The 9,721-nt window shown below is 49.4% G+C and overlaps 1 protein-coding gene across 1 annotated transcript in view; it reads left to right on the top strand.

The window, feature by feature from the left end:
- The first annotated feature begins 3,418 nt into the window (after positions 1 to 3,418).
- The window catches only part of ABAT (4-aminobutyrate aminotransferase), a 79,922-nt gene continuing 73,619 nt past the window's right edge, over positions 3,419 to 9,721 (top strand). Inside the window, exon 1 of the mRNA XM_036074794.2 lies at positions 3,419 to 3,555. The gene's annotated coding sequence lies outside the window, so the exon portion shown is untranslated. The remainder of the gene's footprint in view (positions 3,556 to 9,721) is intronic.

Raw genomic sequence — 9,721 nt, 5'->3', positions numbered from 1 at the left:
ATGCTCCATTGCCCTCATTTCCCTTCTCAAAGATGCTTTTCTGCAAGGAGCTCCATCCTGGGCCACAGCCAGCCCCTGGAAAACATTCTGGGCATCCCCTGCAAGACACCTGTGGCCCCAAGCAGCCCCATAGGAGAACCATGGGACTATGAAAAATGCAAGGGGAGCTAATGTGAGAAAGGCCTTGCCAGCGTGCTGACAGTTTTCTTCACAAGTGTCACAATGAAGCTATTTGAGAATCAGCTTGCAAAGCACCGGGCTGTTAATATCCCTCTCACACCCCTCCTTAACCAGGAACAACGCAGCTCCTCCCGAATGCCCAGTACCAGGGCCTAACCCCCAGTGGGTGCTGTGAATGTTTGTTTCCCCTGATCGTCTGGGACCAGGGCTTGGCAAACTTTTTCTGAAAAGGGCCCGATGGTGAATATTTTTGGCTTTGCAAGCTGTACGGTCTCTGCTACAACTACTCAGCTCGGCCATTGTAGCATAAGGACAGCCATAGATGAAGCATAGCTGAGGGGGTATCGCTGTGTGCCAATAAAACTTTATTTATGCACAGTGAAATTTGAATTTCGTTGTCATTTTCATGTGAAAGAAAATATTTTTTTTCTACCATTTAAAAGCTAAAACCCGGGATGCCTGGGTGGCTCAGTGGTTAAGCGTCTGCCTTCGGCTCCGGTCATGATCCCAGGGTCCTGGGATCGAGCCCCACATCAGGCTCCTTGCTCAGCGGGGAGCCTGCTTCTCCCTCTCCCACTCCCCCTGCTTGTGTTCCCTCTCTCGCTGTTTCTCTCTCTGTCAAATAAATAAAATCTTTAAAATAAATAAATAAATAAATAAAAGCTAAAACCCACTTTATATAATAGCTTGCAGGTCATATAAAACGGTGGGCTGCATTTGGCTTAAACTTTTGCTTTTTTGTTTTTCATTTTAAATATTTTTTCTTGGTATAGGAGCAATATATATTTGTTATAGAATAATTAGAAGTTAGTGATGTGTAAATAAAGTAAAATTAGAATCATCTATAATTTTAACATATAGCTGTAACTATTTATACTAATGAGCATTTATTTTTTCTCTCTCTCTCTCTCTCAATCTATATTGGTGCTGTCCAATGTGATAGCCACTAGCTACATATGATGATTTGACCTGAAACAAAAATTAGATAAAATTTAAATTTCAGTCTCTCAGTCGACTAGCACATGTGAAGTCTTCAATACCTGCGTATAGCCAGTGGCTACCATCTTGGACAACACAGGTACAGAACATTTCTGCCATCACAGAATGTTCTGTTGAACAGCACTGATCTATCCAGGTCTATTTATATAGACTTAACAAACACAGGACAATACCAAATAAATTTTTTTGGTGAATATCTTTGTTCACTTAATATTTTGAGATGACATTTTCATACCATCCAATATTTAATACTTATGTTTTATTGGCGGCATTCTGTTCATTCAATAGATGTCCCTTTAGAGTCTCTGTGGTTGTACTTTTGTTTCCAGTTTTTTTCTACAATAAACAAAATAACACTAAACCACTTTATCACTAAACCTTTGCACCATTCATTGCTCAGGAAAATGTTTTTAATAGGAATACCCAGTTTCTCTCCAGGAAGGCTCTGATCATTTATACTCCCATCAGTAATTCATGAAATTGTCCACTTCCTTGAAACCCCCACAAATAATAGTAGTTATAATAATAAAAATCAGGGGGCACCTGGGTGGCTCAGTCATTAAGCATCTGCCTTCGGCTCAGGTCATGATCCTAGGGTCCTGGGATTGAGCCCCACATCGGGCTCCCTGCGCAGCGGGAAGCCTGCTTCTCCCTCTCCTGCTCCCCCTACTTGTGTTCCGTCTCTCGCTGTGTCTCTCTCTATCAAATAAATAAAATCTTTAAAAATAATAATAATAATGAAAATCAGGCCATTTTGGTTGATGAAATTTTTCCATCTCTTTAACCTGCCTTTCTTTGACAAACTTTATTTCCTCCTATGTTTATTGACCATTTTATTTCTTTGGGTGGGTTTTGGGCAGGAAAGAGGATTATCTACATGGCTTAGATTTTAAGGAAAAATTGCTGGATTTATAACCCAGGCCTCATAAAGTTCTGCAAGCAAGGTGGCAGGATTAACCTACCAAAAAAGATTGGCAAAGCTCTTTCAATTTCAGCAGAACCTTGGATCAATTATATTTTCTGTCTGTTCCTTTGAATGATTCTTATTTATTGTTTCTTTTTGGTCTCTATTGTCATAGACCACACTAGAGGGCAGGTAGTTTTTTTGGGTGTTTTTTTATTTGCTTATTTGTTCTTTATTTGTCTTAATTCCTTAATTACTAGGATGACAGTCCCTGCCTAACCAGAGATAGAGCAGCCTGGATTCCTGGAAAGCAGAAAGGAGGGATCTCAGGTTTCTGCAAGATACTAGCAAACTAAAGAAATAATGACTGATCAGGATGAATAGGGAAAACCAAGCTGTGTTCTTTTGTGGCCTTTGAGGGTCTGGAATTTCCATTCATTATGAGCTGTTGGTGATCACATGTTGTTCGGATGGGCAGTTTCTGTGTCTTTGACTCTACCACTGAATGAATGCATCCTCTTTCCAAATACCTTTGGAAAGCTGCTGGGCTATCAGTCATTGACCCTTTAATATTAATTAGCTTTCATATTGCATTTTAATTTTTATAAAATCACCTTCATCACGTCTACAGTCTCATTTACACCCATGAAGGAGGTACTATCACTGTTGTCTTCATTTGCTGTTAAGGAAACTGAGGATCGGGTAGGTGGAGTGACCTGCCCTAGATCATGCAGGCGGAACCATGGACTCTTAGTCTAGTGCTCTTTGCATTGCCTCCAGGGTGCACAAGCCATTTCTCTTGCGGAGCTGGTGGGGCAGGAGGTTTGTTAAGTGAATGGCAGCTGGGAGGGCTGAGCGAGAGGGCCCTGAACGCCTGCCCCGGGGCGGGGGGGGGGGGGCGGAGAGGGGCAGGGCATCATACGGACTCTGACTCCAGATCTAGGGTTCCAGAGCCAGGGCGCGGGGTGCAGGTGGGGCAGCTACGCTCACCCGCAGGCCCCAGGACCCAGGAAAGAGGACAGGAGGTAATTCAGGTCTAGGTGAAATCAACCTATAGAGCCGCCCCCTTTTAGAGACGCGCTCTCCACCCGGCCATCAGATAGGCTCCCCTCCGGCCTGATGAGGGTCCTCAGCCTCCTCCTCCACAGCCCCAACCCTCGCCCCCGGCCCTCGCGGTCCCTCCTCCGGGCCCCCGGCTCCTCCGCCCCCGGAGGCCGGACTCTGCCCCCGCCCTGCCTTCCCCCTCCCCCCGGGGGCGGTGGCCCGTGGCGGGCGCGCTCATTGGCTGCGGCGCGAGCGAGGGCCGGGGCCGGCAGCGCTGATTGGCCGGCTCGGCTCGGCGGAGCTAGGAAACCCCGCGAGTCGCTGGGGGAAGTGGGGCAGAGACTGGACGCACCCGGAGCTCAGAGCGCAGGAACCTCAAGTCGGAGCCCGGCAAATCGGAGTCTGCAGATCGGAGCCTGGGCCTGGAGGTAAGGGCCCGGCGTCGGGTCGCGTGCGGGCGGGTCCTTCCACGCGAGATGGAGTCCTTTGGCCATGCACCCAGGGAGCAAAAACGGAGCGTCTTTCCCCAGAATCGGGGCCCTCATCCTCTCGAGACGCGGGTCCCCTCCCCCAAAAAGAGAGGGTCTCTCACCTCCCAGAGAGCAAAATAGCCTCCTTTTCCCGTCAGAAATGGGCTCTTCCTCCTAGCCCCAGGCTCTGGAGATAGGATTTCCCCTCCCTAATTTACCCATTGGGATGGAATGTACCCTCCCAAAGTGGGGTCTAACCTCCGCAGGTATCTAGGGCCCCCCTGATCTCTTCGGAGATGGATGCACCTTCCGCCTCCCTCAGAAACTAAGTTTGGATCTCTTCTCCCACCCTCGCTTCGGAATGATGAGGGTCTTCGTTATAGATAGGTCATTCTCCCTCCAGGGAAAATGAAGGCCCCCAGATGTCCTGGGAAATAAGCCCCTCCTTAAGGCAGGGAAATCTCGGGGCAGAGACTCACCATGTCACCCTCAAACCCAATAGGGACCTCCCTGTGTACCCCAACTCAGCACCTGGACTCTGGGATTTGCCTTCAGATATGGATGATTCCCTCCCCCTCCCCCACCCCACCCGAGACCCTCTTTCCACCCCTTACAGAGAAATGGTTGCCTCAGACACCACCACATTAAAGCATTTGGGGGAAGGTACCCTCTTCCTCCAACAGATGTGAGGCAAGGGCTTTCATACTCAGCAGTAGGACTGGGGTCTGGCCACCCATCTGAACCAAGTCGCCCACCTCACTCCTCCTCTCTCTAACCCTTTCAAGCCAACAGCCTCTCACTAACACCCTACACCCACTCTCCCAGCCTCTCCCAAATCCCATCCTTCCCCGACTGTACTCCCACACCTCACTGCTCCACCTAATCCCATCCCACCTTTCCTCTCCCACCCTGGCCAGAGATGAGACCAGATAATGTTTAATAAGAATAAAGCCCTTAAAGCCAGGATCCTGAGCCTAGGGACGGACCCTTCTACTGCCCTCTGAACTCTGACAGCAGAGATGGCCTCTGAGGCAGCAGGACCACCAGGGACACCCCCCCCATCCCCCACACAAAGGGCTGGTGATCAGGATGTTCTCCCCTGAGGCAGCCCAACCTCTCCCCTGGAGAAGGGAGTGTCAGATGCAGAGAGGAGGGCCCCAGCTTGCTCCCTGGGGCTGTCCCCTTACCTCCAGCTCCAGTGGGCACTGCTCAGTGGAATTCCCTGGGCACTTGGCCAGAGAAGGTAGATGCTGCAGGAACCATCCACTGGGCTGGAGACAGTGTTGGCTTTGCTGGGCTAAGGGTCAGGATGTTGGTGACTTGAGGGGGCCTGGGAAGAGCTCTTCCCTGGCAGGCAAGGGTGGAGGACAGGAAAGAGAAAGGCAAGGAGCTTTGCCTTGCTCTTTAGAGCTGCACCCGGGGCATGGGGTATGGAGAAATGTGTGTCCTGGATGTCCAAAGAGGTCAGCCCCAGGGAGAGGTAAGTCTGGAGTTCTGGGCTTCTAGATTAAAGATCCTGCCCCTTCATTTGACAGTTGAGCAAACAGAGACACAGAGAGGGGAAGACATTTGCTCAAGGTCATCCAGCCAGTGGGTGGCAAACCTGGTCACAGTCTCTGCAGGGATTATGGGGTGCTTGCGTCTGGGACAGGAGCTCCAGTGCTCACATTTACGGCCGGGACTGACCTCTCCACTTGCCAGAGGAGGTGCAGAGGCCCTGAGAATGTAATGCAGCTAGGATGGGGCAGAGCTGAAACGCAGCACTGCCCCCCCCCAACAGGCCACCTTGTAGAATCCACTCCTGGGGGTCCGCACTTAACTGCTCACCCCATGGGAGCTTTTTGCTGTGCCCACCACCACACTGACACTTGCCAAAAGCCAAATCAGTCAAGGATGGCGAACGAGATGGGTTGCAGTGTGCTGGTGCCCGAGACCGCCGCAGGAGCCTCAGTTGCATAGCTGGGTTTGCTCCAGGAACTTTGGACAGGCCCCTTCCCTCCTGTCCCTCCAGCAATCTCGTATCCCTGCTCAGAGCATGGCTTCTGTTCCTGAGGCACTGAATGTGGCCAGAGCTGAAACTAGTCGCAGGGCTCCAGAACCATCCAACCAGGCAACAGGGACCAGGTCCCTGCAGATGGGAGGGTCTTGAGGCGGGGGCTCCCCCCTGCCTCCAGCTAAAGGGTTGGCTGTCATGCTCCGATTTAGAGCAGGGAGCCAAGTCCAAGCTGCCAAGGCGAAAGTTCCAGAGCATGAGGGGGAACTGGAGTGCATAGAGGTCAAGAGATTAGTCCCTGGACCCCTCTTATCTGGGTCTAGAGCCCAGATCTGCTACTTGCTGTGTGATCTTGAGGAGATTATTAACCTTATCCACATAAAACGAGTTAATCCTCGTAAAGTGCTTAGCTACTACAACAAATGGGTGGAAGCAATGATTGTGATTTCAAGTGCAAAGTCATAAAACCTTTGTGCCTTTAGGACCACAGACCGTAAAGTCAGATGGAGCCAAGAGTGAATGGCTGGGGAGGTTTGGGCAGGTCATTCCCTCTCTGAGGCTCTTACCTCATCTTTGAACAAGGTTCGTTGGGGGGTAGGCATCAGATAAGAGACAGCCGCAGAGCAGGCCTTCTATCCTCGGCAGTGTTGACATTGGGGGCGGAATAATTTTCTGTCTCGGGGGCCGTCCTGTGCACTGAGGGTGTTTAGCTCTGTTCTGGCCCTTCTCCCTACTAGATGCCAGTACAGGCCTCTCTAGTTATGCCAACTAAACTGTCTCCAAGCATTGGCAGACGTCCCCTGGGGGGCGGAATGACACCCACCCCTCCCACTGAGAACTGCTGGCCTAACGCACATGTCTTGCACATCCTTGATCCTTCTTCTCCTTCCTCAGGCTCCTTGTTCTGCCTTCTGCATGATGGAGGGGTTGGTGTCCAGCCGCTGAGCCTCTCAGTGTTAACAACGATCTCAATCCTTCACGTAAAACAGGACTTTGCCACCTCCAGAGCACCTTTATGTGCATTAATCTGGGCCTCCTATTTTACAGATGAGCAAACTAAGGCTCACAGAGGTTAAATGGCTTGCCTAAGGGCATTACCCCCTTCCCTGCTAGAGGTCAAACAAATGTTCATGCCAGCAACAGTTTCAGAAATAACCTGGTTCTGGAGCCTTCTTCAGAAGGTCATCTGGCCATCTCTTCCAGAACTCACACTGCCCTCCCACCTCTAGGACTCTCCTATAGCTGTGTTCACTCGTGCATGCAGCTTGGCGAACACAGGAATGTCTGCGGCAGAACTTTGCGGCACCAGCACGGGGAGGGGCTACATCACATGCGTTCACAGAGGGAAATGAGCAGTCCTTTTAGAAAAATGAGGGAGAGGTACATTCCTGACCTGGAGAGTTCCCCGAGACATTTAGTGAAAACAATAAAGTTGCAGAATTAATATATACAGTATATTAAAAAACAAAGATATATGTGAATGCATATGGGAATGATTAGTCAGGCATGCAAGGGGTGTGAAAGAGACCTATCTATATATAAGAATATATTCATGGGAGGGGTGCCTGGGTGGCTCAGTCGGTTAAGCGTCTGCCATCAGCTCTGGTCATGATCCTAGGGTCCTGGGATCAAGCTCCACATCAGGCTCCCTGCTCACGGGGAGCCTGCTTCTCCCTCTCCCTGCTCATGCTTTCGCATGTGTGCGCTCTCTCTCTCTCTTAAATAAATAAATAAAATCTTAAAACAATAGAATATATTCATGGGGGAAGAAGAAGAGGAGGAGGAATCCTCTAGCCAGCTTCCTGTGCATTACAGATGAGCACACAGCACACACAGGTTGACAGACTTGCTCTGGGTCACCCTGCCAAGAGTACAGCCATGGGACTCCAGCCCACGAGAGGAGGCCTGCCGCTGTCCCCAGTGTCAGCGTGCTGGGTGCAGGCGAGGTCTGAGGACCGCACACTCCTGCCTGGACCCGTCCCTCTCTCTGGGGAAATGCACATGCCAGCAATTCTGGTGGCTGAAACTTGGGCCTCTGCACTTTCTGAGAGTTCGGGAACCATGAGAGAGGAATCTGAGGCTTCCCCACCCCAGGCTGAACTTCTGCCCTGGCTTTGGGGAACTCCTTAAGCATTCCAATGGGCTCTGGGGTCAGAGTGCCTGCAGCTGAATTGGGCTCCTACCAGCGTGATGGCCTCATGCCGTGACCACTCTACCTCTCAGCATCTCATTTCCCTGTCTTTGGAAAGGGGTTAATAGTGGAAAGCAAAAAGAAGAGTAGTGAGAAGAGGGGCAGTAATAGGACCTGCTCGTTACTGAGCAGGATTACTGAGAGGATTAACCGAAAACTGTGTTCCAACACCTGGCCTTCTCTGCTTCTGTGAACACGTACGTACAAGTTTTGGTTTAAAGACAATTTTGGTTTCCGTTCTTTTGGCGATATGCCCAGGCATGAACCACTCAGGTCACATGATCAGTCACATGCTAATTCTTTGTTTAACCTTTTGAGGAACTGCCAAACGACACCATTTTACATTCCCACCAGCAAGGAACGTGTGAAGGTTCCAATTTTCCACATCCTTACCAATGCTTGTTATTTTCCAATTATCATTATTTTTACTATTACCACCATTCCAGCAGGTGTGAAGTGGTATCTCATTGGTTTTGATTTACGGTTCCCTAGTGACTAGTGTTGTTGAGCATCTTCTCATGTGCTTGTTGGCCATTTGTGTATTTTCTTTGGAGAAACGTCTATGTAAGTCCCTTGCTCATTTTTCAGTTGGGTTGTCTTTTTGTGATTGAGGTTTTTGGGGTTTTTTTTTAATTCTATTTATTTATTTAGAGAGAGATAGTGCAAGTTGGGGCAAAGGGAGAAGGAGAGGATCCCAAGCAGGCTCCACCTTCAGCGCAGAGCCTTATCTGGGGCTCGATCCCACAACCCTGAGATCATGACCTGAGCTGAAATCAAGAGTCAGACGCTCAATTGACTGAGCCGCTCAGGCTCCCCTTTTGGTTGAGTTTTAAGAGCTCTTTATATACATGAATGTATGTTTGTGTTGCCATTTCCTCTTGCATATAAACATTTGCTCAGCTCCTGTAGTTCAGGCAGTCTTGTGACCTTAGGAGATCAAGGTGACTACAATTCAGTTACTTCCCACAAGGGGCTCCCAATCTAGAGCAAAGTTTCTCAACCTCAACACTATTAATTTTGGGGGACTGTCCTGTGCATGTTTAGCATCATCCCTGGCCCCTACCCCACTAAAGGCCAGTAGCACACTTTCCCCCATGTTGGGACAACCAAAAACGTCTCCAGACATCACCACACGTCCCATGGGGGCAAACTTGTCTCTGGTAGAGAATCACTGGTTTAGAGGCTAAGACAGATGTGTATATCTACAATTTCAGTCCTATCTCTTGTGCCTAAAAGGGTTCATGGTAGACATTCAGGACATACTTGTTGGATGTTGGGTGGGTGAGTGGATGGGCGGATGGATAGATGGATGGATGCATGGACATAACCACTTTGTTGGTTGGATAAATTGATGGATGAGTGTGTGAATGGATGGATGAATAGATGAATGCAATTTACTTTTTTTTATGTTTTTTATTTATTTATTCATGAGAGTCAGAGAGAGAGAGAGAGAGGCAGAGGCAGAGGGAGAAGCAGGCTTCCCGTCTAGCAGGGAACCTGATGCGGGACTTGATCCCAGGACCCTGGGATCATGACCTGAGCCGAAGGCAGATGCTTAACCATCTGAGCCACCCAGGCACCCCTAGATGAATGCAATTTATAAAGCCCAGACATGTGCCTGAAATTCTACTATGGGAAAACAAAACACTGTTTGTCAACCTAGAATATTCTACCCTTTCTCTCCCCCTAGCACAGTGGTTCTCACACTTGAGCATAAGAAGCCCTGGAGGGCTTGTTAACACACAGATTGATGGGGCCCCACCACCAGACTTCAGTAGAGTCATTGGCCTGGCAGAATACTCCCAACCTGTTTTCCATCCATGTTCTTTGAGAACCCTGCACTGGAATCCTCCACCTTGCCAACCTGTCCTTTCTCAGAGGTCTATAGGCTTAACTACCAAGACCTCCCATTTAGGTAGTCACATTTATTGCCTTAGACT

This window comes from Halichoerus grypus, chromosome 6 (assembly GCF_964656455.1).
Source record: "Halichoerus grypus chromosome 6, mHalGry1.hap1.1, whole genome shotgun sequence".
In the NCBI taxonomy this organism is placed as follows: domain Eukaryota; kingdom Metazoa; phylum Chordata; class Mammalia; order Carnivora; family Phocidae; genus Halichoerus; species Halichoerus grypus.
The sequence above is the reverse complement of the archived record's forward strand: the minus strand, read 5'-3'. Positions and strand labels throughout refer to the sequence as shown.